The sequence below is a fragment of the Ranitomeya variabilis genome, chromosome 2 (assembly GCF_051348905.1).
Source record: "Ranitomeya variabilis isolate aRanVar5 chromosome 2, aRanVar5.hap1, whole genome shotgun sequence".
In the NCBI taxonomy this organism is placed as follows: domain Eukaryota; kingdom Metazoa; phylum Chordata; class Amphibia; order Anura; family Dendrobatidae; genus Ranitomeya; species Ranitomeya variabilis.
Window position 1 is genome coordinate 629,965,233 of NC_135233.1, and position 26,010 is coordinate 629,991,242.

General features: G+C 44.9%; 1 long non-coding RNA gene across 1 annotated transcript; it reads right to left on the reverse strand.

Moving 5' to 3' along the window:
- Positions 1-390: 390 nt before the first annotated feature.
- Positions 391-25,387, reverse strand: LOC143809785 (uncharacterized). Its single transcript, XR_013222455.1, has 3 exons — positions 25,259-25,387; positions 881-1,026; positions 391-595 (listed from the first exon to the last, which is right to left on the reverse strand). It is a non-coding gene; the product is annotated as an uncharacterized LOC143809785 (long non-coding RNA).
- Positions 25,388-26,010: the final 623 nt, after the last annotated feature.

The window sequence follows — 26,010 nt, forward strand, 5'->3', positions numbered from 1 at the left end:
AGGCATTTCCTGTGATTGTTTTGTCTCTACATTTTGTGCATTTGGTATATTGTTAGCAGAGGGCATCTGTATTTGATGCTGGGCAGCTCGCCATTGTTCAATGGGACCTAGCACCTAGTTTGGTTCCGGCTCTCCTTGGCATGCAGCAATGAGGGTCAAGATTGCAGCACGTACTCGTTCATGCCGTCCATCAGGAACTTTGCCAAGGCAAGGAGACAGGGAGCGACAAAACCGATCTACAGAATTTTCTGGTCTCATGGAATTGAGTATGGATAAAACTCTAGCATCAATGAGCTCGGGCAGCATACGTGGCTGTTCATGTCGCCTATCTCGGAGAGTGTGTGTTAGATACTGAGGTAGATTGGCTGTTGATGCTGCCTGTGGTGCTGGGGCTGCTGTTTGTGATGTTGTTGGGGCTGTTGTTTGTGTGCTTTCAGGACCAGCATCAGTGGATATTTCTGCAGCATCAGACACCTGCTCATCAGGCTGCGTTGATGGAGTGGGGTCTGCTGGGGCTTTGCTCTCTGATGCAGAGGTACATAGCATTGATCTTGCTGTTGGCGATTCATCAGAGTCCTCAAGGTTGTCATCAGTCCTAGGATAAAATAACATTAACAGTTTATGTCACAATGATAAACTAATCCTAATTAACATTCCCAAACCCTTTTTAATGTAAATAATGAAGTTATATTTTTAACATGTTTGTCTTGGTTAATTGAACATATAAACATGATTCTTGAAAGCACAAATGTACTTCTGAAAGATAACTAGTGATCAAAGATTTACCATACTTTAGAAAAATGTAGAATATTTAAAAATGTGTGAAAATACAGGGTAGTTAGTTTAATATGTTGGGACAATCATACACAGTGACACTTACGGATTTAGCTGCAGGATTGGGCGAAGAAAGGCTAAGTTTCTTGAGTACACATATTGGCGTTTTTTTTAAGCACCTGACGTGGAGGGGATTAAATTCCCGCCTAAACTGGTCCCTTGCTGACCGCCATCGCCGTTTAACCAAAGCAACTGTTGGAAAAGATGAAACACAGCAAGTCACATTCCCAATAATAGCCAAATATTCATTAAACAACACAATGTGTTCAGCTATGTTGGAGTTTAAAAGTATTATGCTTTTGATCATCATGCCTGGTCACAAAATACATTTTTACAAAAAAGGCTAATCCCTTGCTATTGAGACTAAGAATTGTGTCACCATTTAGCACCATGTTGTTATTTTTAAAAATAGGATTTGACTAGCATGAGCACTCTTATAAACTGTTGTCAAAAACATAGCCTGCAGGACTGTGGCTGGGTATTACAACACAAACATTACCATAATTAGCAAAGACCATTAGCCATATGCAGGGGCTTCACTTGTGTGAATAATTGTGTATGATGACATTAATTAAGTGTAAACATTTGATTGCAATCAGTTACACACAAACTGTGGTGTGCCCAGCAAGACATGTTTAAATCAAACACTCCAAGGAGCTACCGTACTATGTTTGATTTTTTGTGTATGTTGTTTGCAAAATAGCAGTCAGCACATGTTGATCCTTAGATGTTTAACATTATATTCTTTATTTTTTTTAGTTATTTTTTTTAAAGAGACTTTTAGGGCAACACTTTTTGCATATAGTACACCGGTCAATTAACAGATATACAAAAAAAAAATACATTGTTCCGCATAATAAAAAATAATATTAGACATCTATGGAGATACGCTAGAAGACAGTTCACAGTGCAAAACATGATGTAATACGTTGTGTTCCAGCAGGGAAGTGTGGTCAAAAAATGCAGGTTGTGCACATGCCAGACAACTAGGCCTTGAGTTATCTAGGTATTCACTAGTGTTTGCAAACATGAAAACTACACTTTTCACAATATACAGATACACAACAGAAATAAAATGCTGCCACAAACACACACTGCATTTATCTACAATTTCTAACAAGCATGGTTCATGAGTAATTATAAAATCAAGCATCGGGTACATAATGGAAAGTACTAAGAATATTGTAAAGTGTATATGATAATGTCCAAGCAAATATAAAGCTTAACAACACATAAGCCGAATGCTTATGATGGTAAGACATGGACCATAACATATATAAAGCACAATATGAAGTAGTGTTATATGTTTCTATGAATTCCATGTTCAATGCAACAAGGAACATCTATGGGGTAACTTACCAAACTTGGCCTGCTTTGCTGGAGAATATGTGGACCAACCACGTCTGGGGTACAGCTGCTCAGCTATAGCAAACCAAGCACGTTCAATCGCCAGCCTTTCATGGTATTCTTCGCATCATGTGTCCCATAGTTCAGGATGTTGCTCCACCAAACTTATTAGCCGCCCTGTATCCACAGGGGGGGACATAATATTATCCAGTCAGCAGAGTATAAAGATGGAAGCACTCTGATAACTTGACAGCTTCACCTCAGAGCCTAAAATGATGTCTAGACTTATGGTAAACTTTGGGCCACTCAATGTCTAGACACCTGTCTGCTATTGATAAAATTGCTTCGAATGTTAACCCTCAAATTTTAAAAATGCACACGGACAGCACACGGACGGCACACGGACGGCATCCGTGTGCGGTACGTGTTGACACGCACCCATTGACATTACTGGGTCCGTGTGATCAGTGCGCTCCCACAAACACTGACATGTCTCCGTGTTTTGCACACGGACACACGGTCCGCAAAAAATCAATGACATGTGCAGAGACACATTGATTTTAATGTGTCTACGTGAGTCAGTGTCTCCGGTACGTGCAAAAACTGACACCTCACGTACTGGAGCCACTGACGTGTGAAACCGGCCTAAGAGCCACAGGCCACAATGATGTAGGTAGTAGAATTTGTTAATCTTGACCTCTATTGCTGGCAATGAACCCAGAAACAGGTTATATAGAGCTCAGTCAAAAATTAAGAGAGCACCTCATCAAAACACTGTCATGGGCAGCCCAATCTCCAGAGATGAACACCATTGAAAACCTCTGGAATGTAATCAAGAAGATGATGGATAGTCACAAGCCATCAAACAAAGAAGAACTGCTTAAATTTTTGCGCCAGAAGCAGTGTGAAAGACTGGTGGAAAGCATGCCAAGACGCATGAAAGCTGTGATTCAAAATCATGGTTATTCCACAAAATATTGCTTTCTGAACTCTGATACTGATTTCCTGAGTTAAAACATTAGTATTGTTGTTTCTAAATGATTGTGAACTTGTTGTTTTTTTTTGCATTATTTTAGGCCTGAAAGCACTGGGTTTTTTATTTTGACCATTTTTCTTTGACAGAAAAAAATACAAAATTTATTGCTTGGAAATTCGGAGACATGTTGTCAGAAGTTTATAGAATAAAAGAACAATTTACATTCTACTCAAAAATATACTTATAAAGAGAAAAATCTGACAACCTGAGCATTTTGCAGTGGTCTCTTAATTTTAGCCAGAGCTGTATGTCCAAAGAGTTACTTTGTGTATAACAATATATGTCCATGTTCCCTTTATACTGAGGTGAAGAAAAATATTTTTTGGTTCCTATAAAAGTAGTAAAAATTATAATTAGCAAATACAAAAATCTAACTTATTCTTTATTGTGAGTCTACCCAGCATTTGAACCCTGAACTTTAACATTACAAGAAGGAGCTGACGCTACAGAGTCACAAGATCTAATGATGGGCACATTTTATGTACTCGATCTGTTTTGTAGAGAGATATTTTCATCCCATATAATTACTAAAATATAATAATGAAAAACCATTGATAATGAAAAAAATATTGTCATGTTTATTATAAAAAAAATAAAAAATAAAAACCACAAATGCAAATAACAGGGACTTATTTGTGTCCCTGTAATCGTAATGACTGGCAAAGGACATTTTATTCTGTCTATACACATGCAACAGTGTTTTTTTCTCATGCGTACAGAAGAAGTCTAAAGAGAAAAATGCACCAAAACTACAGCATCTACCAAGGGTGGAGATTTCATGCAATCACATCCACTTTGCTTGGAAATTTAGACCATGTTCACATTTTCTGCTGCTTTTTTGCACAAAAATTCTGATGTGTTTAAAGTGTCAAAGCAAAGTAAGGGTATGTGCACATGTTCCGGATTTTTCACCCGTTTTTTCGCTTAAAAAATGCATACATTAAGCATCCCATCATTTTGAATGCATTCCACAATTTTTGTGCACATGCTGCGTATTTTTCCGCGATAAAAGCGCATTGCGGAAAAATACGCAGCATGTTCATTAATTTTGCGGATTTTTTGTGGATTTCCCACTATTTCATGCATTGGTAAGCTCCGGAAAAAAAGCTAAAAAATCAGCACAAAAACGAGCAAAAAAACACGCAAAAACCGCGAGTAAACCGAGAGAAAAACGAGCGCGGATTTTCTGCAGAAAATCTCCGGTTTTGTTCAGGAAATTTCTGCATAAAATCCTGACGTGTGCACATACCCTGAATGTGATTTAATGAGAACTGCACCTTCTGTGCCCCCAAGGACGCTGCTGGACTGTGCAGTTTTGGTGCTTTATTCTCTCTCTTGTTTTCTATGTGGAGCCTAAAAAGACACATGTAAAAAAATGCAGTTACTTTTTTAAGTGCAGAATCAAAACTTCTCTGTATTATAAAAAATGCAGTGTAGTTTGGTGCAAATATCTGGAGAAAACAAAACAGAACAGTATTTCTGCCATGTGGGAGCATGACCTTACAGACACAAAACAGCCAGATGTCATATTGTGAAACTGCATAAAGATGAGAACGTTATGGTGGCTCTGACTGTGAATGAATGAACAAAAAATAAATCCACAGGTCTCAAGGAAAGGTGCAGAACACACAGATAATGTCCCACCAAAAATCAAAAGCTGCTTCAGGACTCTGGAAGGTTAGAGATACCATCAACTGCCAGGTAGCACTGACTTTCACGCTTTGACCAGAGACTCGTGAATTGATCAGCTCATCTCTAATCCCAAATCTCTAGCCCCAACCGTCACCACATTATCTGTCCTTATTTCTGCTCTGCAAAAGTTGAGAGGTATGACTAAAGCTGGTTTCACATTTGCGGTTGTGTCTGCAGCATTTCTGACGCATACATCCGCATGCGTCTTGATTTCATATCTTTAACATTATAGACGCAGGTTCATGCTTTCTCCCGCTTTTGCTTATGCATGCGTCTTTTCACCGTGTGCGGCTGGGCGCGGCTGACACACCATATTAGAATTTTTGTGGTGTCAAATTTCCAACACCATAGGCATGCGGACGCTTGGGGAAGAAGTGTGTCAAATAAATTCATTACAGTCTATGGGAACGCATGCATACGCAAGGACGTGTACAACTGCATTTACATACTCATGCGTTTTCATGAGTAAACATGTCTAAGAACTTGTTCAAATCTACCCCCCAAACAAAGCTTATAAAAGAAAGTGAGGGCAGTGGAAGTTCATTACTCTCAAGACTCTGGAAGCGATACAAGCCTTGCAGCATCAAGTTTGGAAGACTCTACCAAAATGTAAGTATACAAGCTATATGTCTGCCAGCTTTCCTCCCTGCAGTCTTTAATTGTTTGTCTCTCTTGCAGCATTCCTCATCATGTCCTCCGCTGAAGTTCAGGGCTCACACAGTGGACAGGAGACTGAAGTGAGTACATTTGCTCCTGATTGGTAAATATTCACTGTCACTATTTTACACATGTGGCAAAATACTTATTTTTCTTATTACAGAACCATTCCAGTGCAGAAGAGCAGGAGCAGCAGGCTCGGGCCCAAGTTCCGGCGTCTAAGACGGCGTGTAAGTATTCTTGACTGTTTTTATTTATTCTTGACTTTTTTTTTCTTTTTGACTCTTTTGCTTTAAGGGAGGATTTTAGACAATGACCTCCTCATCACCTTGGTGCAGGAGTGAGTTCCGTTGTTGGACACCCGGAAGCAGCAGCACTCGGTTGCTGTGGTGATTTGGCGGCTGTGGACTGAGGTGGCCCAAAGGCTGATGGATGACTGTGCAATGCCACATCACGAGTCAGAAAGGCTTTTCGTAAGTATTGCAGTGTGGTCTGATGTGGCAGTGAACCTGAAGGCCCGGATCACACAACTCTGTGTGGCTACTCTTGAGTGATTACTAGTATCATAGATATTGATTTTTGTTTGGGGTGTGACAAGAGTATGACCCTATTGTGGGTCTGTGTATTTGTTTGTTGTTTGCAATTTTAAATGTTTTTAATCTTTTTGCAATGTTTGTGTTATGACCAAATAAAACTTATTCTTTTTTCTGATATTTTTGTGTGGTGATCCCTGTGAAATGCATGCTATCTTTTCTTAGTTTTTTGTGCTCGTTATCTCCAGCATGCAATAGGTGATTCCCAGTAGTGGTGCCCGCCAACATTGGTTGTAAACTCCAGCGAGGCTCTCACATCACACACGGTTGTGTGATCCCAGCCTAAAGTGCACTGTTTAACTTTTTTTTTCCACCTATTCACAGTGAACAAAGTCAAAACCCATTGGCGCTCGATGAAGGATCTCTTCAACAAGGACCTGAGACAGGAGATCCAAGTTCGCAGTGGTGCTGAAGCAAGGATCGGGAAATATAAGTATCTCTGGTTGCTGGCTTTCCTGAGGCCGGTCCTTGCTCAGAGAACATAAGTATTTTTGTGCTGTATTCCATTGTGTTGTATTCCCTAATCTGAATTTTTCTATTTTACTGGAGATGGAGCTTTTACAATTGTTATTTTTTGGCAGTAATGTTTTACCTTTCTTTCTTTTCACTGAACCTTTAGCAGCACCTTCAAACCTGGATTGTCCTTTGGAGCTGTCCCTCATTGAACAGCCACGGACCAGTCCCAGCCATCCACCAGCGAAGCAGCAAGTGGGTCAGCGTCACAGGCTTGAGAACAGGCAGCTGGTCCTTCAGGTGTTTCCCTGTCCCAGTCCTCTGCCTCTTTTTTGGGGGCTCTTATCACCAGCGGCAGAAGGCTTTGGACAGGTCACTCATGCCCGAGTTTATTCACTTGAATTCAGTATTCCAGGATGGCTTGAAGGAGCTGGGAGATAGACTGGAAAGTGGTCTGATATTAACACACTTTTCCAGGATGTCAACCAATGCCTTAACCATCTGGAAGCCGACCTCCAGACACTAGCACACCATTTTTTTTTTTATAAGATAGGGCAGGGCAAGTCGGAACACCTTACACCTGAACTCCAGCTCAACGTGATGCAGGCCTGCAATGCAACCTACGTTCAGGCTATGCAGCAGACTCGGTACTTCCACCAGCCACAGGAGGTATTTCCACCTGTGCCACAAATTACACACTTAACATCAATACCGAGTTCTGCTGCATACCACTGTATGGCCACCACCATGCCCAGTCCTGCAGCACACCACTACACCGCCACCACCATACCAGGTGCTGCACAAAGCCACTCCACCACCACCACCATGCCGAGTCCTGCTCCTGCACGGCTGACCACCGCCACCACCACTAGGCTGCCAGAAGATGCGGCACGGCTGCCCACCGCCACCACCACTAGGCCACCAGAAGTTCCTGCACGGCTGTCCATCGCCACCACAAATAGACCGCCACCAGGCCAGGTAAACATTGTGAATGACCTGCTGACCCCACCACTCCTACCCTCCCAAGGAGACATAAAAAAGGAAGCTGCCACATAAAACTGGACAGAAAGGCAAAAGGACTTGTGGCAGCAGAAATGTTGGCTATCTCCACCCTCAAGTCCCAATGTATTTGAGTTGTCCAGTTTTTCTCTCCTTTCCAATTTGTCCCACCCATCCCATGCTTCCACTCCTCATGTGGCTACTTCCATCCTTGACCTCTCAGACCCCACAAGTTTAGCTACCCCTTTCCCTGGAACTCCTTTAGCAGCCACCCATAGCCAATCCTCCAAGCTCCACACACCCCAGGTCCATAACATTTCCCCCTCATTGGTCCGTAAAAGTTATTAATTTTTTTAAAATAAATTTGTGTTGTATTTCCTCAATCACTGCTTGATCTTTGTCTCTTTCGTCACCGACAACACACACCATGCGCCATCAACACACATGTCGCCATGTACAGACACTGTGTTTTTTGCCACCTCACTCTGTAGCGCCCCCACTGCCGCAGGGCCGAGGGGTACCCGGTACCGGGCCTCTGAGTCTCTGCTCTGGGGTTGTCACGGTGGCTAGACCCGGTCCGTGACCCTGCTGAGGGGCGTACAATGAAGGTGGAGGGATGGTGACGATGTTATGATGTGGTGCAGGCCGCAGTAAATAACGAGGACACCAGGTTGCATTCTCTTTACCTCTTTACTGAAGGCTTCAGGATCCTCAGTCCGGAATACGGTTAACCAGGCTGCGCAAGTCTGGCCGATCCGATGGCACCTCCAGAGTTCCCTTTGCAGGTGGAAATCTGTGCCTACCTTCTAGCGCTTGTGTGTTGTGGTCCTCCCCTGCTGTGCTTACGGGATAGTCCCCACAACTGTTGTGTCTGTTTCTGAAGTTCCCTCACAACTCGATTATGATGTTCTTCTTCGTCCCCCAGATCATATGGCTAGGACGCACCCGTATGACAGGTAGGCTCGGAGCTCTTCCGGGACCCTATTGTCGCCCCTCTCCAGTTGTTGCCCCCTATGTCTTCTTAGGTGATTTGAGTGAGACAGCCCACCTATAACTGACTGTCCTGCCGTAGGTTTGAAGTAAGGCCTGGAGCTCAATACTTCCTCGGCGTTCCGGCCACCGGCTACGCGCCTCAGTAGGATGTTGCCTCGTCTTACAGCACGACTCCTACTGGTGTTTCTCCTTGTTGCGTTGATCTCGTTTCTCACTCAGCACAATAAACCTCGCTTCTTGTCCTTTCTTAGGGCACCGCCGCTATCTCGTGCAGGCGCGGTCCCGTAACGTTCTCTCTGTTCGCTAGGCCTCTGTCAGGATCCCACCCCTGACAGGGACCCCCCTGAATCTTCCCCTGCAACACCCTCTGCCACAGGATGTTGCCTGGCTCCAACCCAGTCAGCTTCTCCCTAACTTCCTGTCTAACCCCCAGTTTTACCAGACTGTGAGGAGTGGCCTAATACATAGTACCCTTAGCTCCCCCTGGAGGCCAGACTGTGAAGTGTATTGGTGTCTGTGATACCTGGTCAGGTGAACTCCTTCAGTGCCATCAGACGTACCATAGCCCCCCCTTAGCGGCGGAGCATCAGTACTGCAACGACCAGGACTCTGGGGCGTTGCACTCCCCCCCGGTCAAATCCAGTACTCCTGGACTGGGAAGAAAACAACAATACATGTCAGCAAAAAGACATACAATTTTGAAATGCAATAACAATAAGCAAATTTGAACAGAGCTTCCCTTTATGGGAGGTGAGGACACTTGAACGTTACAAACATAGTTAAATACTTTAAATAACGTACTATAAATAACTTTTTCTTACCCAACCGGGTATTCTACTAAGTGCAAATTTTTGAACAATAATTTAACATTGCCTTTAAGGACGTACACCTGAATCCACTAAAGACCTTCTTATAAAACACTATAAGGCTAATCAACTTTTCTTCAATTTTCCATCTTTACATATGCAGGACCGCCTGTCTATCTGCCCCAGGCCTACTGCCTCTCGTTCTGTTGCAGGACCGTCTGTCTATCTGCCCCAGGCCTACTGCATCTCGTTCTGTTGCAGGACCGCCCCTTTCCGCCCGGGCCTACTGCCTTTCTGCTACTATACACAGTATAGAACGTATCATCCATCTCTCAGTTCAGGATCACCGAGCCATCTCTGTATGGCTCCTAGGAGGACTCACCGACTAACCCCGTACGGGTTCACTTCCTGTCCTCATTCTCTAACACATTATTAAACATTCCTTACAATTAACTAGCTAACTACATATAACTGCTACATGTCAGCATTATTACTTCTTCTGTTAAAGTATCATCATTCTCTAAGTGCTATTGATGAACGTCCCCTTTAAGAAGGGACCAAGTCTCTATGAGGTAGTGCAACTTCTCACGCTGCAAGTCCGTATGCAGTAAGGACTCCGGTGCTGTTTCCAGGAACAGTTTCTTCGCCAAGAGTCCTTTCTTTTGTAAAACCAGTAGAGGGCACCTTTAAGAAGGTGCAAACTATTTACAATAAGTTTGTAATCATGCAGTGTTCATGATCCAGCAGTTCTTTCAACAATGATAAAACAGAAAACAAAAACAAAAGCAGAGGAAGGGATCCCGGGTAAACAAAGGGATCCCTTTAAGAGTTACCCTAATCGGATTGTAGCAGCAAGAAGACAAACAGTTAACCATTTACATTTTCGTGGTATCGGGGTTTACTCTCGCTCTGGCGGCCGTAGCTCCGCATAGACCTCGCTCGGCAAGGTGATCGGCGAGATCGGGGCCTTTAAGAAGTGCTCCATACACGGGGCCTGATCCCAGGGTGTAAGGCGCTGGAGTCTATAGGTCCCAGGGAGAGGGGGTGCCACGACGGGGCCTATCAGCAGGTCCTCTGCTGGCGGGGCAGGGTTGTTCTTCATACCTGCTTCAGATGCGGTCCCTCCGGTGCCGATCTGCTCCGTCTCTGCTGTGATCTGGAACGCTGGTTGCAGGGCCTTGCGCTGCGGCGCTGTCATCTCCGTTTGCAGCATCTCGCTTTCCGGCAGGGCCTTGCTTTCTGGCTTCGGAGCACGGGAACTTCTTTCCGGCTCCGGACCAGATGAGGCTGCCAACAGACGTCTGATGAGGCTCCTGACGAAGGTCTTCTTCCACCCGGCCTCAGTGCTCAGCTGCGTCCGCCAGAGTTGGTCGCCAAGCTCATCCACTCCGGCCTGCAGGAAGTCAATATCAGCGGTGGAGGCCTGGTTGCGGTGCCCCTCCGGGTAGCTGGGGGAGTCCTCTGCTCCTACCCCACGCTCCGGGTTGCTCGTCATGGCGTCCTCCATGTCGCTGACTTCTTCCTCCTTTTCCCGCTCTCTCCTTCGTGGGCGGTTTCGCTTTCTTTGTCTCTGCCCACCATTGAGGATCAGGAGGCAGATTCCGGCTGCTGACGGACATGTCCTCAAAGGGCCGTAATATTTAGACTGGGCGGCCATTGTCTTTCGCGCTCTTCAGCTTGTCTACGCCCACTCTACGCCCCTCTTCTTTTCCTGCGCTCTCCTCAGCGCTGTAATGGCGGCGGTTTTGGCGGGAACTTCTGGCGGCAAGTGGCAATACACAGTCTTTGCAATAAATCACAGTTCCAAGGCACACATGACCTGATTCTTCAGGCTTAAGTAGATCCTGTTCGTGACGCCAAGTTGTAGCGCCCTGTTGTGATCCACTTTTTGGGCTCCCCTAGTGGTGGCTGGTGGTACTGGAGACTTGTGTGTTCTTTTCTGCCTCAGCTCACCTGCTTCCATCAGTTTTGGGAGTTCCCTATTTAGCCTTGCTCTCCAGTCACTTCCTTGCCGGTCATCATTGTAACCTGAGTCTTTCAGTTGCATGTTCCTGCTACCAGTCTGCTGATCAGCTAAATGGACTCTTGTCCTTTTTGTTTTGTATTTTTTGTCCAGTTTACAGTTTGTCATTTCCTGTTACTGGAAGCTCTTGTGGACTGAAATTGCCACTCCTGTGTCATGAGTTGACACAGGAGTCTTAAAGTAATTTCAGGATGGGTTTTTGAAAGGGTTTTTCAGCTGACCGTGAAGTCCTCTTTTGTATCCTTCCTCTATCTAGTAAGTGGACCTCGCTTTGCTAAATCTACCTTCATACTGTGTATGTCTTTTCCTCTGAACTCACCGTTAATATATGTGGGGGCTACTATCATCTTTGGGGAATTTCACTAGAGGTAAGCCAGGTCTGTTCCTTCCTCTTCCAGGCGTAGTTAGTTCTCCGGCTGGCGCATGGCATCTAGGCAGCTGTATGAATGCTTCCTGGCTACTGTTAGTTGTGTGGTAGATTTAGGTCACGGTCAGCTTGAGTTTCCATCACCCGAGGGCTAGTCTGTTATTTTGTGTTTCTGATGTTCCCATGCCATTGGGGAATCATGACAGCGCCCCCACTGCCGCAGGGCCGAGGGGTACCCGGTACCGGGCCTCTGAGTCTCTGCTCTGGGGTTGTCACGGTGGCTAGACCCGGTCCGTGACCCTGCTGAGGGGCGTACAATGAAGGTGGAGGGATGGTGACGATGCTATGATGTGGTGCAGGCCGCAGTAAACAACGAGGACATCAGGTTGCAGTCTCTTTACTGAAGGCTTCAGGATCCTCAGTCCGGAATACGGTTAACCAGGCTGCGCAAGTCCGGCCGATCCGATGGCACCTCCAGAGTTCCCTTTGCAGGTGGAAATCTGTGCCTACCTTCTAGCGCTTGTGTGTTGTGGTCCTCCCCTGCTGTGCTTACGGGATAGTCCCCACAACTGTTGTGTCTGTTTCTGAAGTTCCCTCACAACTCGATTATGATGTTCTTCTTCGTCCCCCAGATCATATGGCTAGGACGCACCCGTATGACGGGTAGGCTCGGAGCTCTACCGGGACCCTAGTGTCGCCCCTCTCCAGTTGTTGCCCCCTATGTCTTCTTAGGTGATTTGAGTGAGACAGCCCGCCTATAACTGACTGTCCTGCCGTAGGTTTGAAGTAAGGCCTGGAGCTCAATACTTCCTCGGCGTTCCGGCCACCGGCTACGCGCCTCAGTAGGATGTTGCCTCGTCTTACAGCACGACTCCTACTGGTGTTTCTCCTTGTTGCGTTGATCTCGTTTCTCACTCAGCACAATAAACCTCGCTTCTTGTCCTTTCTTAGGGCACCGCCGCTATCTCGTGCAGGCGCAGTCCCGTAACGTTCTCTCTGTTCGCTAGGCCTCTGTCAGGATACCACCCCTGACAGGGACCCCCCTGAATCTTCCCCTGCAACACCCTCTGCCACAGGATGTTGCCTGGCTCCAACCCAGTCAGCTTCTCCCTAACTTCCTGTCTAACCCCCAGTTTTACCAGACTGTGAGGAGTGGCTTAATACATAGTACCCTTAGCTCCCCCTGGAGGCCAGACTGTGAAGTGTATTGGTGTCTGTGATACCTGGTCAGGTGAACTCCTTCAGTGCCATCAGACGTACCATAGCCCCCCTTAGCGGCGGAGCATCAGTACTGCAACGACCAGGACTCTGGGGCGCTGCAACTCCATGACACACAATCTATTGCCCCTCTTCTTTATTTGCTTTACACTGCAGCTTTGCTTCTTGTGTCTGTCATGGAGCTTTGAGGAGGCTAAAACACAAAGAGGTCTGAAAAATCCTCCAAAAATTTATATTAATACAGCAAAAAAGGTCAGGGGTCAAAAATGCTCACCTGCCCAGGTGTCAGCACTAGTGCACTCAGGATGCTGTGTTTTCTGCATCCTGAGTGCACTAGTTCTGACACACGGCAAATAAGTAAATATATGAAGTGGATTAGCTCCATCATCTCTTCAGTCTGCATTAATATATAGAAATATAAAAATGGAGACTGAAGAGACGATGGAGGTAATCCAACATCACCTACCATAGCACTGACCTCAGAGAAAAGAGGTGTAGTGTAAACCATGCTTTGGTTATAATCCAATCCCTATCTCATGCAATCTGCATGAGACAGGGAGTGGATTATATAAAAACTGTAGTTGTGAACCGGTGATCACATTAAAAATAATTATTCTAATATAGAGAACACTTGGAACAGATGTTTAGCAAGAGGTGTTTTATTGTCAGCAAACATTAAAGTAAATTTAAATAATTAAAGGTACATAACATTGCACAACATTACACGAACACTAAACCATGACATCTTGCCAGAACAGATGTCCACTTTCAGAAGCAAAGTAATACGCAAATGTATTCCTCCTTTGGGCAGCTTGGAAGAGAAGGAATGACGTTTTACTTTTTCAATGTAGAATTGGCTGGAATTGAGATCAGACGCCATGTCACGTTTGGAGAGCCCCTGATGTGCCTAAACAGTAGAAACCCCCCACAAGTGACCCCATTTTGGAAACTAGACCCCCAAGGAACTTATCTAGATATGTGGTGAGAACTTTGAATGCCCAAGTGCTTCACAGAAGTTTATAATGCAGAGTCGTGAAAATATATTTTTTTTTTCCGCAAAAAAGATATTTAGCCCCCAGTTTTTATTTTCACAAGGGTAACAGGAGAAATTGGACCGCAAAAGTTGTTGTCCAATTTATCCCGAGTACGCTGATGCCCCATATGTGGGGGTAAACCACTGTTTGGGTGCACGGCAGAGCTCAGACGGGAGGGAGCACCATTTGACTTTTTGAGCGCAAAATTGGCTGTCGTGTTTGGAGACCACCTGATGTACCTAAACAGTGGAAACCCCCAATTCTAAATCCAACCCTAACCAACACACCCCTAACCCTAATCCCAACCCGATCCATAATCCTAATCACAACCCTAAATCCAACACACCCCTAATCCTAATCTCAACCTTAACCTCAAACCTAACCCTAATCCCAATACACCCCTAACCCTAATCTCAACCCTAACCTTAACCCTAATCTCAAACCTAACCCTAATCCCAAACGTAACCCTAATGCCAACCCTAACCCTAATACCAACCCTAATCCAAACCCTAACCCTAATCCCAACTCTAACCCTAACTTTAGCCGCAACCCTAGCCCTAACTTTAGCCCCAACCCTAACCCTAATTTTAGCCCCAATCCTAGCCCTAACCCTAACTTTAGCCCTAACCCTAAATTTAACCCTAGCCCTGTTGTGAACTCTGTGTTCAGGCTCCCTCTTGTGGTATGGTGTGACTTTTGCTTTGGGCTCCCCCTGGTGGCTTTGCCTGTTATCCTGCTGGTCTCTGGCTATCAGCTGGTTCGTTATCCTCTGGTAGGTTCCTATATAGCTCTGTTTTACTTCCACTTGTTGCCGGCTGTCGATGTAATCAGTGCTACTCAGATTCCTTCTGACTACCTTGCTCCCAGTCCATCCAGGATAAGCTAAGTTTTGTTTGCTCATTTTTTGATCAGCAGTGTTTATCATGTTTTCTGTTCCAGCTTGCTAAAATGTAATTCCCTCGCTTGCTGGTTGCTCTAGTGGGCTGAGTTTCTCCCCACACACCGTTAGTTGGTGTGTGGGTTCTTGAAATCTCAGGATGGATATTTTGTAAGGGTTTTTTATTGATCGCATAGACCCCTGCTCTATTTTCTGCTTTCTAGTACTAGTGGGCCTCTTTTGCTGAATCTGATTTCATCCCTATGTATGTGCCTTCTTCTTACTTCACCGTTAATATTTGTTGGGGGCTTCTATATCTTTGGGGATTATTTCTTTGGAGGCAAGCGAGGTCTTTCTTTCTCTTTAGGGGTAGCTAGTTCCTCAGGCTGGCTCGAGACGTCTAGGACTTTTTTAGGCACGTTCAACGGCTACCTCTAGTTGTTTTGGATAGGTTCAGATTTGCGATCAGTCCAGTTACCATCTCCCTAGAGCTCATCCTTAGTTTAATCACTTGCTGATCTATTTGTGATCCTCAGCCACTAGTGATCATAACACAACCCTAACCCTAGCCCTAAGGCTACTTTCACACTTGTGTCGTGTGGCATCTTTCGCAATCCGTCGTTTTGGACAAAAAACAGATCCTGCAAATGTGCCCGCAGGATGCCTTTTTTTGCCCATAGACTTGTATTGCCGATGGATGGCCACACGTCATGGCTGTCGTGCACTGGATCCATTGTGTTTTGGCGGACCGTTGTCACAAAAAAAACGCTCAATGTAACCTTTTTTTTTGGTATGTCGCATCTGCCATTTCCGCGCATGCGTGGCTGTAACTCTGCCCCCTCCTCCCCAGGACATAGACTGGGCAGCGGATGCGTTGAAAAACTGCATCCGCTGCCCACGTTGTGCACAATTTTCACAACGTGCGTCGGTACGTCGGGCCGACGCAAGTGTGAAAGAAGCCTAACCCTAGCCCTAACCCTAACCCTAACCCTAATTTCAGCCCCAACTCCTCTCTCCTGCCGGCCGGCAGATGGCAGCAGATGGCGGGCGCACTATGCATGCGCCCGCCATTTTCTTTCCCGATGAAGAAGCCGAGGGACGCAGGAGGACCCAGGGACACCGGTAAGTATGATAGGGTCCCCGAATCCCCCTATTTCTCTGTCCTCTGATGTGCGATCACATCAGAGGACAGAGAATGACAGATAAACAGTTAATTATCGGCGATCGCAAAACAGGGTCGGTAAAAACCGACCCCGATCGTGTTCTTTGGGGTCTCGGCTACCCCCGGCATCCGAGACCTCAAAGATCCTCCGGGTGCTTGCCGGCACTGCGCATGCGCCCGCCATATTTTTGCCGGAAAAAGATGGTGGCGCCCATCGGGAGCCACGAGGAGCACCGGGGGAGACAGGTGAGTATCAGGGGGCTATCGGGGACCCCATTTCTCTGTCCTCTGATGTGCGATCACATCGGAGGACAGAGAAATTAAAAGGGAAATCGCGTTTTTTTTTTGCGATCGCCGGTAAACGGTTAATTACCGGCGATCGCAGCTCGGGGGCCGGTAAAAACCCCCAAATCATGTTCTCTGGGGTCTCGGCTACCCCCGGCAACCAAGACCCCAGAGAAAATCCGACTCTGGGGGGCGCTATTCACTTTTTCCACAGCGCCGTTAATTAACGGCGCTGTGGTTTAACCCCTTCCCGACATGTGACGGGATAGTACGTCACATGTCGGGACCCCCGCTTTGATGTGCGCTCCGGCGGTGAGCGCACATCAAAGTCGCGACATGTCAGCTGTTTTTTACAGCTGACATGTGCGCGCAATAGCGGCGGGTGAAATCGCGATCACCCGCCGCTATTAACTAGTTAAATGCCGCTGTCAAACTCAGACAGCGGCATTTAACTACCGCATCCGGCCGTGCGGCCGGATATGAGCGCATCGCCGACCCCCGTCACATGATCGGGGGTCGGCGATGTGTCAGGAAGGTAACCATAGAGGTCCTGGAGACCTCTATGGTTACTGATCGCCGGTGGCTGTGAGCGCCCCCCTGTGGTCGGCGCTCACAGCACACCTGCATTTTAGCTACATAACAGCGATCTGATGATCGCTGTTATGTAGCAGAGCCGATCGGGCTGTGCCTGCTTCTAGCCTCCCATGGAGGCTATAGAAGCATGGTAAAAGTTAAAAAAAAAAGTAAAAAAAAATGTGAAAAAAATAAAAAAAATATAAAAGTTTAAATCACCCCCCTTTCGCCCCAATCAAAATAAATCAATAAAAAAAACCCCCAACCTACACATATTTGGTATCGCCGCGTTCAGAATCGCCCAATCAATAAAAAAAAAGCATTAACCTGATCGCTAAACGGCGTAATGAAAAAAAAAAATCGAAACGCCAGATTTACGTTTTTTTGGTCGCCACGACATTGCATTAAAATGCAATAACGGGCGATCAAAAGAACGTATCTGCACCAAAATGCTATCATTAAAAATGCCAGCTCGGCACGCAAAAAATAAGCCCCCACCCGACCCCAGATCACGAAAAATGGAGACGCTACGGGTATCGGAAAATGGCGCAATTTTATTTATTTATTTTTTTGCAAAGTTTGGAATTTTTTTTCACCACTTAGGTAAAAAAGAACCTAGTCATGTTAGGTGTCTATGAACTCGTACTGACCTGGAGAATCATATTTGCAGGTCAGTTTTAGCATTTAGTGAACCTAGCAAAATAGGCAAGCAAAAAACAAGTGTGGGATTGCACTTTTTTTGCAATTTCACTGCACTTGGAATTTTTTTCCCATTTTCTAGTACACGACATGGTAAAACCAATGATGTCGTTCAAAAGTACAACTCGTCCCGCAAAAAATAAGCCCTCACATGGCCAAATTGACAGAAAAATAAAAAAGTTATGGCTCTGGGAAGGAGGGGAGCGAAAAACGAAAACGGAAAAAGCTCCGGGGGTGAAGGGGTTAAGTACCCTTAACTGCCGCCGTTAAAAGGCGTATCGGCGGTCATTAAGGGGTTAATAATATTGCATGCCCCACTTTTCAGTTTTTAAATTTCTACAAAAATTTAAAATAACCAATAAATTTCGTTCAACTTCACAATTGTGTTCCACTTGTTGTTGACTCTTCACCAAAAATTTACAGTTGGTATCTTTATGTTTGAAGCATGATATGTGGGAAAAGTTGAAAAGTTCCAGGGGGCTGAATACTTTCGCAAGGCACTATACCTATAGTAGGACTGTAAGGCAATAAATCATGCTTAAATGCCTTTAAACCAAAGTTGTCCCTCTCCCTCGGGCTATCCCTTTACTGAATGCAGGTAACAGCAGTTTTGCTAGAGAAAGGACAATATGTAACCCTGAAAAGGACTTTCATTTTAATAGTGCATCAGCGGTATACAAGTACTGCAAAAACAGTATTTGGCACAGCCCTATATGCCTCTAATCCCAAACTATCCCACCTCTATCAGCTGTATCTACACTGAATGTGGGTAACAGAAATTTTACAACAGAACGGACAGCATGTACCCAGGACCGGTTTTAGACAAAGTGGGGCCCTGGGCGAAGGTTTAAAGTAGGGCCCCAAGTTCTAACTTATTGCACCATCGCACAGAAACATTTTGGTTGTATTTACATGCACTTAAAGCCTTTAACCCCTTCATGACCCAGCCTATTTTGACCTTAATGACCTGGCCGTTTTTTGCAATTCTGACCAGTGTCCCTTTATGAGGTAATAACTCAGGAACGCTTCAACGGATCCTAGCGGTTCTGAGACTGTTTTTTCATGACATATTGGGCTTCATGTTAGTGGTAAATTTAGGTTGATAATTTTTGCATTTATTTGTGAAAAAAATGGAAATTTAGCGAAAAATTTGAAAATTTCGCAATTTTCAAATTTTGAATTTTTATTCTGTTAAACGAGAGAGTTATGTGACACAAAATAGTTAATAAATAACATTACCCACATGTCTACATTACATCAGCACAATTTTGGAAACAAAATTTTTTTTAGCTAGTAAGTTATAAGGGTTAAAATTTGACCAGCGATTTTTTCATTTTTACAAAACCATTTTTTTTTTTTTTAGGAACCACCTCACATTTGAAGTCAGTTTGAAGGGTCTATATGGCTGAATATACCCAAAAGTGACACCATTCTAAAAACTGCACCCCTCAAGGTGCTCAAAACTAGGGTTGAGTGAAACGGATCGAACAATTTCAAAAGTCGCCGACTTTTGGCAAAGTCGGGTTTCGTGAAACCCGACCCGATCCCAGCGTGGGATCGGCCACGCGGTCGGCGACCTTCGTGCCAAAGTCGCGTTTCGTATGACACTTTCAGCGCCTTTTCTCAGCAAATGAAGGTGGACGCAGAGTGTGGGCAGCGTGATGACATAGGTCTCGGTCCCCACCATCTTAGAGAAGGGCATGGCAGTGATTGGCTTGCTTTCTGCGGCGTCACAGGGGCTATAAAGGAGCATTCCCGCCAGGGCCGGACTGGGACTAAAATTCAGCCCTGGCATTTGAAGTCACACAGGCCCACTTGTCACATGGTGACTGTATAATATCTTTGTACACTACAAGAAGTGAGGGGAGTGTAACACGACTATATAACATATAATTACAGCTGTATCCAGCATTACAGCTCAGCCCCCATAGAATGTAATACAGCCAGCCCCCATAGAATGTAATGCAGCCAGCCCCCATAGAATGGAATGCAGCACAGGCCCATAGAATATAATGCAGCACAGGCCCATAGAATGGAATGCAGCACAGGCCCATAGAATGGAATGCAGCACAGCCCCATAGAATGGAATGCAGCACAGCCCCCCCCCCCCCAATAGCTCCACAATCCAGTCATCACTCATTGATAAAAAAAAAAAAAAAAAAAACACACTCTACTCACCTTTCCTCCTGCCCCGCGCTGCTCTGGCTCTGGTCTCAGCAGTCGCAGTCTGCCCGCCCGGTTACACAGCAGGTGCGCGATGATATGATGTCATCGCGCACCTGCAGTGTCAGCAGCAGGCAGAGTGGGGAATGATGGGAGAGGAAGCGTCAGCAGACGCTCTCTCCTCCATCATTGCATTCAACTGTACCGGCGTCTATGACGCCGGTATAGTTGAATGCGGGGCCTGGAGTGCGCCGACAGCGGGGAGAGTGTGCCGACAGCGGCACACTCGAGCGGCCCACTACTGCCACCGGCCCTTCTGGCATTTGCCAGAACTGCCCGATGGCCAGTCCGGTCCTGATTCCCGCCGACCGCCATCTTACTGCTGCCGATCTGAGCAAAGGGAGAGGATGCTGCCGCTTCATCAGAAGCAGGGATAGCATTAGGCAGGGTAAATTAACAGCAAAACCACTTGTGCTGTAGCGATTTCCACTGTCCAACACCACCTTTTCTTTGCAGGGACAGTGGAGGCTAGATTTTTCTTAATCAGCTCTGTAGCTTATAGGGCTGCCCTAGAAGGCTCCCTGATAGCTGCGTTGCTGTGTGTACGCCGCTATGCAAACCAACTGCTTTTTTCAAAGCACAAATCCTGCTGCTACTTCCTTTCTGCACAGCTATCTTGTTTGTTTGCCCACACTTTGTGTGCAGCCGTCCCTTTCATTGCTGCCTGCCATACTTTTCTGAGATTATTGTACTGAAATAGTAATTGTATTTTTTTTTTTTTTACATATATCTTCAAGCCACTGTCTGCCCCTGAAACTGTGTAGTGTAAAACAGTGGGCCTGTATTTTTCTGCACTGTCCCACACCTAAAAAGGGAGATTTATATTGCCAATCAGTGCATCTGCGCCAGTCCTGTCTGTGGTATCTCTGTCAGTCATTTTGTGCCACAGAAACTATACTGTAATATAGTGGGCCTCATTTATTCACTAGTCTCCCCCCAAAAATTAATTAAAATAAAGGGAGAATAATATTGCCAAATCTGTGCATCTGTGCCAGTTGTGTCTGTGGTTGCTCTGTCAGTCATTTTGTGCCACAGAAACAATACTGTCGTACATTGGGCCTGATTTATTCACTTGTCTCCCATATAATAAAAATAAAAATAAAGGGAGAATAATATTGCCAAATCTGTGCATCTGTGCCACTCATGTCTGTGGTTGCTCTGTCAGTCATTTTCAGCCACAGAAACTATACTGTCATACAGTGGGCCTGATTTATTCAGCACTCACCCACACATAAAAAGGTAGATTTATATTCACAACAAGGTAACATACACCTTCTACCTTGTTTTTCTGTACCATATAACGGTTGTTAGTTTGGTTACATTTTCCCAAGAATGAGGAAGGCTGGTGGAAGAGGTTGTGGCCGTGGGCAGTCATTGCCATCTGGTAATGCTGGTGGTGGTGGTGCTGGTGGAGCATCGGGTGGTAGAGGGAAAATCAAAATAGCACCTAAGTCTCAAGTTGTTGAGCCAGCGTCATCGTCTGGCTACACAATGCCTCGAACGCTACCTTTTCTGGGAGTTGGAAAACCGCTGTTAAAGACGGAGCAGCAGGAAAAAGTTTTGGCTTTCCTTGCTGACTCTGCCTCTAGCTCTTTCGCCTCCTCTTCGGATAGTTCAAAATTGAAAAGTAGCCAGTCGTCGGTGGCTGCTCCCGGTCAGGAACAAGTTGATTCCTTGTGTCCTTCCCTCAAAACAGTGAAGGATGCGTCAGGTGACACAACAGTTTACTCCATGGAGCTCTTTACACATACCGTGCCTGGGTTAGAAAGGGAAATAGTTAACAGCCCACTAGAAGATGATTTGGACACGGAGTGCACTGATGCACAGCCACAGCTAGATGGTCATGCTATTCCATCGACTCACATCACTACATTGCCCTCGCAGTGTACTGAGCCAGAAACTGACCCTGATGAGACGATGGTGCCCATTCCCGAACGTTATAGCACCTTACATGGTGTCACAGAGATAGCTGAACACGAGATTGAAGAGGAGGTGATAGATGACCCAGTTGTTGACCCAGATTGGCAGCCATTGGGGAAGAGGGTGCTGCTGGCAGTAGCTCAGATGCGGAGGAGGAGGATCATCAGCAGCCATCTACATCACATTTGCATTCATTTGGCAGGCCCGTCTCTGGCCAAAAAAATTTGGCAAAACCAAAACCATTTTTCGGACATCGTGGCCATCCGGTTAAAGTAGCACAGTGTGCAATGCCTGAAAAGGTATTCAATATTAGGAAGAGTGCAGTCTGGCAATTTTTTAACCAAGATCCGAATGATCAGTGCAAGGTGATCTGTAAGAAATGCTCCAGGACATTTAGCAGAGGTCAGAATGTCAAAAGTTTAAATACAACTTGCATGCGTTGACATTTAACCACCATGCACGTGCAAGCCTGGACTAGCTGCCAAACGTCCCATAACGTTGTTGCACCCGATCACAATGAAGCTAGTCAGCAACGCTACATTCCTTCCCTCACTGTAAGCCCACTGGTTAGAACAGCAGCAGCAGCAAATGTGGAGGTGTCGTCGCTAGGGAAAAGCAGTCAGGGAACCACAAGTTTATTGGTAGGAAACATAGCATGTAGGCCTACATCGAGAATACCATCAAATTCACCACCCCTCTCTCAATCCGCCATGTCCACTACCACCACCGCAAGTCCCACCATATGCACCTCGCCAGTCCAGCTCACCCTCCAAGAGACTGTCATTAGGAAAAGAAAGTACTCACCCTCTCATCCGCGTACACAGGGTTTGAACGCCCACATTGCTAGACTTATATCGTTAGAGATGATGCCCTACCGCTTGGTTGAAAGCGAAGCTTTCAAAGCCTTGATGGCCTACGCAGTACCACGCTATGAGCTACCCAGTCTACACTTCTTTTCGAGAAAAGCCATCCCAGCCCTCCACCAGCATGTCAAAGACCGCATTCTCCATGCACTGAGGCAATCAGTCAGTAGAAAGGTGCACCTCACAACTGATGCATGGACCAGTAGGCATGGTCAGGGACGTTACGTGTCCATCACGGCACACTGGGTTAATGTGGTGATGCAGGGTCCACAGGGAACAGCCATAGTGGGACAGTTCTGCCTAGCCCATGGTCTAGGAAACAGTTGGCAGTAGGCGACACCCCTCCTCCTCCTCCAGAAGCAAAACCTCGACCACAGAGCGCAGTTGCCCTACCACTCTATCCGCAGCTGCCAGTGTTGCACACGAGGTGTCCCATTATGGAACAGCTAGTGGTAAGCGTCTGCAGGCTGTGTTGGAAATGAAGTGTTTGGGCGACAACTGACACACCGAGGAAGTTCTGGCCGAGTTCTTGCAGCAAGAAACTCAGTCATGGCTGGGCAGTGTACATCTTGAGGCAGGCAAGGTAGTCAGTGATAACGGAAGGAATTTTATGGCTGCCATAGCCCTTTCAGAACTGAAACACATTTCTTGCCTGGCTCACACCTTGAACCTGGTGGTGCAGTGCTTCCTGAAAGGTTATCCGGGGTTACCAGACCTGCTCCTGAAGGTGCAAAGACTTTGCTCGCACATCCGCCAGTCGCCCGTACACTCCAGCCGTATGCAGAACCATCAGCGATTGTTGAAGCTTCCCCAGCACCGCCTAATAATCGACGTTGCAACAAGGTGGAACTCTACACTGCACATCACATCATATTGATATTTCCAGCAAAAAGATACCTCAGATTATAATACTATAGTCAAGTACACTAATCAGAAGGTGCTATAATGGTATCTAAATTAGTACTAATGGGAAACAGGTTCAACGTGAAAGCAGATATTTAACCCTGCTGTTCTGTTTAGATTTCACATACACTTGTACTGTTCCCGGTCATTTTTGACCGTCCTTATAAAATAATCATTTTTAGCTAATCTAAGTGGTTTTTTTAAACAGTTTTTGCACTATTATATTGCTTGTGAAGATGGTTGTTCAAATACCAGAAAAAAAAATAAATACAAAGCTTGTTTTATATTTTTTTTATATCCAAAAGGGAACATGGTATTTTTTCGATTTTTGTAAAAATTGATTATTTTTGCAGATAAAAACAAAATCTTGATCTAAATGTTAACTATAAGTAATAATATCAAACATTATGTAGATATACTTTTTTCAAAGGCAAAAAAAAAAAAAAAAAAAGCTTTTTTCTCTATAAAATGGCAAAAAACGTTGTTTTTTATACACTTATACTGTTCCCGGTCATTTTTGACCGGACCTAACAAAGTTGTGATTTGTACCTAATTCAAGTGTTATTTGATTACCTGTTGCATTGTTTTACTGTATGTGAACATGGTTTTCAATAATCAGATGAAAAATTCAATCAAAAACTTTTATTTTTTGAATCAAATAAATTAACATTTATGTACAGTGTAATACTGTACAACCAGCAAACACATGGAAAATCAGAAAATCATGATTTACAATATGAAATGTTGACAACTGAATGGAACTAGATCTATATGAACAGCAGGGTAAATAAAAACCAGTGAAATAAATTGCGCATAGCTATACTGGAAGCGAATCCGTCGGCTGTATCGCAACTTGAAAATGTTGGTATGTGTAAATCTGTTCTGACCAAAAGTAGTCAGATACATTGATAAATAGTAGTAGATGCAATATATAGTTCAAAATGAGGTGATAGCACCTTTATTTTTGTCAAAAATTGTCTGGAGAGCTGAATAAAGGCCTATCGGTCATTTTTGACCGAACAGTACAAGTGTAAAAAAAATTGTACCAAATAAAGTAAACAAAAATTAAAAAAAAAAAAATTCCCACAGAGAGTACCCCCCTAATGACGAAAAGTCAGGGAGCCTCAAGTCTCAGAATCACACGCTGAATTTTTATAACATTATAGAATTTCAAAAATGGTCATTTTTGACCTAACAGAACAGCAGGGTTAAACATACAAAAAGACACGTATGCAAGAACAATGATAGAAAACTTTATTAATACATATAAAAAGACAGTAAAATATTGTAGCCAATAGTGCTTAATGAGCCAAAAATAGCAACAAAAGGCGTCACCAACAGGAGGGCAAGATATTAACAAAAATAAATAAATAAACACATAGCAAGACCACAATGGGATGAATAGGAAAAAAGGGATCGTACACAAAGGGTTAGTATAAAATAGTTACCAGAGATAAATATAAATAAGTATAAATATATACCCCAGTGTTAGGAACCAAAAAATCCTAAATATGTAAACAATGATGGAAATGGATTCTGGACCATGGGTAAGAATAAAGGTGCATAGTGTAAAGACTTAGGGGGAAAAAAAAAAAAAAAAAAAAACACAAGCCAAGTCCTAGCTACCCAGGTACATAAAACCCAAATGTACAACTAAATCAATCAATGTGGTCAGCATAAATAAGTATGAATGAATCTTACCAGCACATGTGTGGAGACGCCGCAACCCCTATGCGCATTTCGGCAGAGTGCCTTCCTCAGGGGGAATGGCATCACAGCTGAAATAAGACCCTTTTATATGAGTCATGACCAATGGAAGGAGATGTATCTGTGCACATGACCGGAAACCAGACCGCAAGGGATGCTGGTACTTGTAGTAAAACTTAAATCCTGTGCTCATGACCAATGGAAGGAGATGTATCTGTGCACATGACCGGAAACCAGACCGCAAGGGATGCTGGTACTTGTAGTAAAACTTAAATCCTGTGCTCAAGAACCGGTGCACGTGACCTGATACGGCCCCGTCCAGCAGAGTCAGCGAGTGCGTCATGGGTGAGGGCGGGGAACCGGGGAGAGGCTGCCAGGGACGCGCCGAGATCAGCGCGGACATGGAGCGACCCCCCGGACCCCGCCCCCAGCCATGGAGAGACGCCGTCGCCGGCAATGTCAGCAGGGGTGCCAGTGCACGCGCGCACAGAGAAAACTAGATCAAGTGAAGATATATAGTTAACCCCATGTTCTCATAACAGACGGAATATAGAGCACTATAGCATAGTTGCATACTGTGCATTATAAAAATGATTAAAACAAGTCTAGTGATTATATAACATCAAACTAAGAAAATATGGAACCTACAAGAGGCAAATATATATCTATATATATATCTAACACACCTGCATGAAAGTGAAAAAAAAATAAATAAATAAAAATTATGTATAAAATATAAATATATA